The following is a 6,638-nucleotide window of genomic DNA, read 5'->3' on the forward strand; positions in this document are numbered from 1 at the left end:
TAAGATGTCATTTGGAAATGAAGTTTTCATTGTGGGAAAGAATGGGCTTGTGGGCACCAGTGCCCATGAGCTGAATTACTGATAAACACAATTTGAGTTGTCAATAGCTACAGTTCCTCCAGAGCTGGTAATACCTTTTGATCAGCACTATGCAGAATCTATGAGGAGTTTAAAAAAAAAAAAACCAAAAAAAACCCAAAAAAAAAAAACCCAAAAGCCTTTAAGGTGAAGTTTTATTTCCATGGTTCCAGTTACTGATATTAATAAGTCATCTTAAAGGAAATTCACAGGCTTTGGATCTGCTCACTGTAATAAAAAAAAAAAAAATCCAGAAATTGTTGAATAACATAAAACTAAGCTAGGGAAATTTAGAGAGTATCTTGCCAGAGTTAGCTAATTATTATGCGCTTATGAAGTTATAGACCTCACCTCAATTTAAAGTTGGTTTGATAACAGACATTTGATTTTCCTTTTTTCTTTTACAAGATCAAAATGTTTTTTCTTCTATCTCCCTTTTTGCTGGGGAAGTTGTATATATTGTTTACGTCTCCTGTTGCTAACCATTAGTTTTATTCTTAAGAAAGCTCTGCCAGCTGAGCCTCTTTTTCCTAAATCAAGAACAATAATGCAAGAAATCATTTTTCAGGTAAATGGTGCTTTTATTTAAGGGTAAGTTTTGGTTTGTTTTTTTTTTTTGTGTATTTGTTTTTTTTTATTTTCTGCTGTCAGTACTTGCATGGTACTGATGAAAACTGCCTTTTCATTTTCTTTTGCTCTTTTTATAGCTGGTACTTTGTGTCCTCGTCAAATATATGCAAAGTCTTCTGTATGTTGTGGGAAAGAAATGTCTGTTTCCTGGTCTGTCTGTCATCCTCTCAAAGTAGAGGTCGAATTTCTTCACTTCTGCCAACTGGGAGTAAATACTGTAGGAAGTATCTGATTGTAAAACCAGTGTTAGAGGCATTATTCATAATGCACATATAACTGGCTTTTGACCCAGTCAGATCTGTTTTTTGAAATATCCAAAGTAGTTTTTGTTCATTTCTAGGACTAACCTGTGTTTACTTCATACTATTTTTTGATCTGTTGTTTGTCAAAAGCTTATTCTAAATTAACCCTCTCCTGTACTGTCGTCTTCTATGATTCTTTCTTAACCAGGCTTCGTTCTCCTTCCATAATAGATTGTGCCACAGTCCCTCTAATTCTGCCAGTGTCCACAGATGTTTGTCTATGGCTGCGGTGTCCTACAAGAATTTTTTTGTTGTGTTAGTTTCTTAGGAAAGCTCAGCTAAGGAGGAGGGTGTTCAGATTTGTAAAGATTTAGACTCAAAGGTTATCTATCTGGAGTTATCTGTGTTCTTGAGTACAGTTTGGTGGCACGGGTGAGCTTTCTTGGTGAGAAGGCAGTGGGTTGTTTCCAGTGAAGCTATACCTGTTTCTTACTGAGTCTCGATTAGGTCATGACTTCGGACTTTGGGAGAGCTGACTTTGGCCTCTTGAAGAAGCTGCTTGGTATGGTGCCATGAGATGAAGCGCTAGAGGGGAAAAGGGGCCCAAGAAAGTTGGTTGGCTATACCTGTTTCTTACTGAGTCTCGATTAGGTCATGACTTCGGACTTTGGGAGAGCTGACTTTGGCCTCTTGAAGAAGCTGCTTGGTATGGTGCCATGAGATGAAGCGCTAGAGGGGAAAAGGGGCCCAAGAAAGTTGGTTGATATTCAAGGACCACCTCCTCCAAGCTCAGGAGCGATGCATCCCTAAAAAGAGGAAGGCAGGCAGAAAAACCAGGAGGCCTGCATGGATGAACAAGGAGCTCCTGGACATGGTCAAAAGGAAAAAGGAGGCCTATAGGGAGTGGAAACAGGGGCGGGTAGCCTGGGAGGAATACAGAGGAATCGTTCGAGCAGCCAGGGATCGAGTCAGACAAGCTAAAGCCCAGACAGAACTCAATCTGGCCAGGGACATTAAGAATGTAAAGGCGAGGATTGGGAAAGTGAAGAACTGCCCACTGTAGGTGAGGATCAAGTGCGAGACCACCTGAGGAACCTGAAAGTGCACAAGTCCATGGGACCTGATGAGATACATCCGCGGATCCTGAGGGAACTGGCAGATGAAGTCGCTAAACCACTGGCCATCATATTTGAGAAGTCGTGGCGGTGACTGCTGAAGTGTATTGGGGTACAGTATAGCAAATCAACCTACCTGTCTGCTTGAAGTTTCTTTTCTCTGTAGAACTTTTAAATAGTTTAAATATTCTGTCACTTCTGTTTTTCTTTTTTGGTTCTTATAAATTCTTTCTTGAAAGTTGTGCCTTAGCATGAGTAATCTGTGGTACTATGCTGACTTTGTACATTTTTGTACTGTGCAAGAGTTTTGAAATACATGATAAACTACTGTGCTTTCCAATGCATGAGATGACTTTTACCCACCTGTGTAAACGGAGCTATACGATTACATGTATATCCTGCCCACTAAAGTATGTCATAATTAATATGATATTGAATTCAGGGCAGTTACTTAAAGATTTAACCTTCTCTTTCGATTGTCACTTTGAACTTCAGTGTGAGAGAGCCTGATTTAAGATCAAATAAGTATAGAACCGAATCTAGGTACAAATTACTACAAAACCTTGTACCTGTAGAAGGATTTCTGTCTCTTAAAAACAAGTTCTGTTGATTAAAACTTTATATTCTATGTTCGGTATTAGTTCAGACATTGCTATTCACTGTAACATGTCTTGATAGTTGCTAATATAGATCAGCAGCCATGATGTTTTTACATGGCAGATTTTTACACGGCAAATTACAGAGGAAAACACAGAAATACAATTGTGTCGCATGATTTAGTCCACTAAAAGTTGATGAGAACACAGAAAATTCGCTGAAAATCAGGAAGTTTGTCAAACGAAGCACATTATAAGTTTTGTCTTATCAAGATCTGTGTGTTGGAAACAGCAAAATAACAGTGCTGTAGGGTTTCTGTGAAAATGTAGGTTATTACTACAGATTCATGAAGTAGTGTAGTCTGCCAAAGTAGTGATTACTTAAGGAAAAATAAAAATATTTCAGAGTGCTTTCAGGTTTGTCATGGAAAAAAAAGGGTCAAAATACTGCAGGAAGCAGGGCAAATTGGAAGCGTGTTTGAGATTGTTCTTAACTAAGGTAAAATATGGGAAAGTGGAAGGAATATTCTCAGTAAAACTACTGGCCAAGAAAACATACTGTATATCATGGTATTGTGTGCTGCTGTGTATGTAGACAGGCTGAGAGAGTTGGGGTTGTTCAGCCTGGAGAAGAGAAGGCTCTGGGGACACCTTATTGCGGCCTGCCAGTATCTGAAAAGGGACTTTTTACAAGGGCATGTAGTGATAGGACGAAGGGTAGTGGTTTCAAACTGAAAGAGGGTAGATTTAGATTGGAAGAAATTTTTCACTGTGAGTGTGGTGAGGCACTGGCACAGGTTTCCCAGAGAAGTTGTTGAGTCCCCATCCCTGGAGGCCAGGCTGGATGGGGCTTTCAGCACCCTGGTCTAGTGGAAGGTGTCCCTGCCCATGGCAGGGAGTTGGAACTCAATGATCTTCAAGGTCCTTTCCAACCTAAACCGTTCTATGACAGACCAGTTTCATGAAGGTTTTCTTCTTTAGGAGCACTTTGGACATGTAAAAACAATGGTATCGATTGTTAGCAACCTAGTGGATGCTGAAATCAATTGGCAGCTCTTATTACTATTCAAAAAATTATCAAGGGTTTGGTGTCAAGAACAGCCCCACAGCAGTTGGTGTTTTACTGTTACTGAAATGTTCACAATTTGAATGCAATGTGACTTTGCCTTTAGTGTATTGATACCATTTATTTTTCAGTAATATACCTACTGCAAATTCGTGTTGCAGTAGTTAGGTTAACTTAACAATTAAAGCAACAAATGAATTATTTTAGTGGCTTGTGAATGAGAAAATGACTGGAGATCAGGGTTTGACTTACAGTTCCTTTCCTGCCTTTCTGTAGAATTTGGGCATGTCACCTGATCTTTCTTCTTCAGTTTGTCAGACCATAAAATGGGGATGTTACTGCCCTGTGGCAGGAAGACACTGGCTTAAGGCAAAGACACAGCACTGGTATTGAATTGAAGTATTTGAAGATTTAAAATACCTGAGGGTCATTTTTGTTTATTTCCTGTGGCAAAGATGTGTAAAAAGGTCTGATTGTGAAATACTTACAAACCGTGGTATCGCTTAATATCATTGAACTCATCTTTTTAAAATGGCTGTCATAAATCCATATCACTTCTAGTTCAGCTTGAGCTTGTAGATAGCTGTAAGAGATGAGGAGATGCTGGTGAGTCGCTGCACGAGCTACAGAAGTAACCACAAGACAGCCCGGGCAGTTGTGGCAGTGTGGGTTAGGTAGGCAGCACCATTAGTGGAAAGGAACATTACCCAGAACTTAACAAAACGGCTCTCTGCTGAGAGTATCTGTCTTCCTCGATGTCAAGGGTTGTGCAGTTTTGGAGTGGTGTTTTGAAAGATCAGGTGAATTGTCCAATGCTCTCCCTTGCTCCAGGCCTGTCCCTGCTGTCTGTTGTGTAAGATGCTCACCTTGCTCTCTTTCCAGACTCTGACTCTGATCTCATACAGCCAGCTAGCCCTACGATAAGGTGCACAGCTTTCCTCTGGGAAGTTGAATTACAGAAGGACTTGATGGGTGCTAACTGACCCAGCAGGTAGGCAGTTCTACCTCTTTACACTGGTAGTGGACTGCGGGATGGACTTAAGGGCTTCTGGAACTGCAGCTTGTGTCCCACAGCACTCATTGCTGCTTTGAGATTTCCAAATAACAGCAATAGTGAGGTACAGTGTTGCTTGTGCTGGACTGGCTTTGATTTTTGCAGGAGACAGCACAAGCCCTTCTCGAATGAATACTGCACTACTGAGATGACTTTACTGCTTTGAATTTACATTGCAGTTGTCTCAATCTTCCAATTGGAGCTATTAATGGATAATGCAATGTGTGATTACATTAAGGATATTGCATATAAATGTTCTGAATAGAAAGAAAATCTGTGCTCTGAAGATCAGGATTAATTTGTTACTGTTATTCTCAAGCAATTTAAAAATGTAGGTTTTCTCTGAGCATTACTTTATTAAGCATGGTAGAACAATAGACCAATGTTTCTTGAGAAGATAAGGTCTGTCTGTATCGAATAGCATGAATTAGCAGAGGAAGCACAGAATACATTTTCTTTGAGTAATAGAAATGGATAGGTAAAGTGGGAAAACTTGTTAAACTCAAAATCTTAGAAAAAGATGGTACATCCGTATGACGATCCCCAGTAGGGTGATCTTCTCCAAGCTAATATAGGGGAAACAGAAAAAAGAAATGAAGCATGGCTACCCTAGCATCGATTTCTGCTACTAGTTTTGTTGAAAGAATAATGAAAAATCTAAGAGCGAGTTGGTTAAATTTTTAGGAATAGATAATAATAAAAATGTGCCCCCTCTAATTTTTAGAGTAGAGAGCATTGTAGACTTTAAATTGTTGCTCATTTTAGAAAAATGGTTTCACTATGAGAAAGAAATAAGATTTTAGGAAACTAAGTGCCGCCAACCCTGTGTGCCTTTATCTGTATGCTAATGAATTTTATTTTTACAACGACTGTGATTTTTTGTTGTTGTTGTTGTTGGGTTTCCAACACAGCTGGTCAATGTTTCTGGAAGCCTGTGTGCAGGCTTGAGAACTAACCCAAAGCTGGTAGTTACATTTCATTTGAAAGAGGCAGGATACGTGCTTTAAGCATTACAATGCAAAAGCCTGTATTTAAATGTAAAGTCTTGCTTCTTATTTACAGTGAAAAATGTCGCTTCTCAAGGTTGCAAAGGATGCTCTGCACACCTTTGTTTTAACACATATACTTGTAATTTTTACTCAGTTTTGGATAATTTGTATATGCAGCCTGTTGAGCCCTCAGTAGGAGCAGTCTATTTTTAACCTTCATTTGTTTATGCAAAACCATTTGAAACACAACATTAGTTTAATCTTTTCTTCTTTTGTTTTGCAGTTCTCTTACCAGGCTACTATTCTTTAGGACTGCTAGCAGGCCTGATATATGAATCATCTGATAAAGAGCCTGCTCCACTCCCAGAAATGTGCCTTAGGTAGAATTGTATGCCAGTGAGTCAGCTTTAGGGCAGCATTTTCAAAGGAACACTATATAAATTACACAGTATCCATGTGGGGGTGGCTTAGTGTTATGAAAAATCTGCTTTTGAGCATCATGCACACACATCCACACAGAGCTGAGTCAACTGTCTTGAGTTAAATTGAGTGCTGGTCACACTTCTGTTGTTTTAAGTGCATGGGTATGTGTGAAAATAAAAAAGAACATGTGGTATCTTGGGGAGGAGATGAACAAGTCCAAAAGACTGCAGTTGGGAAGTGCAGAAAGCATTGGTACACCTCATGAAGTTCAACAAAGCCAAGTGCAAGGTCCTGTGTGTGGGTCAGGGCAATCCCAAGCGCAAATACAGGCTGGGCAGAGAATGGATTGAGAGAAGCCCTTAGGAGAAGGACTTAGGGGTGTTAGTGGATGAGAAGCTCAACGTGAGCTGGCAAGGTGTGCTCACAGCCAAGAAGGCCAACCGTA

Source organism: Charadrius vociferus, unplaced genomic scaffold, assembly GCF_000708025.1.
Source record: "Charadrius vociferus isolate BGI_N301 unplaced genomic scaffold, ASM70802v2 scaffold688, whole genome shotgun sequence".
Classification (NCBI taxonomy): domain Eukaryota; kingdom Metazoa; phylum Chordata; class Aves; order Charadriiformes; family Charadriidae; genus Charadrius; species Charadrius vociferus.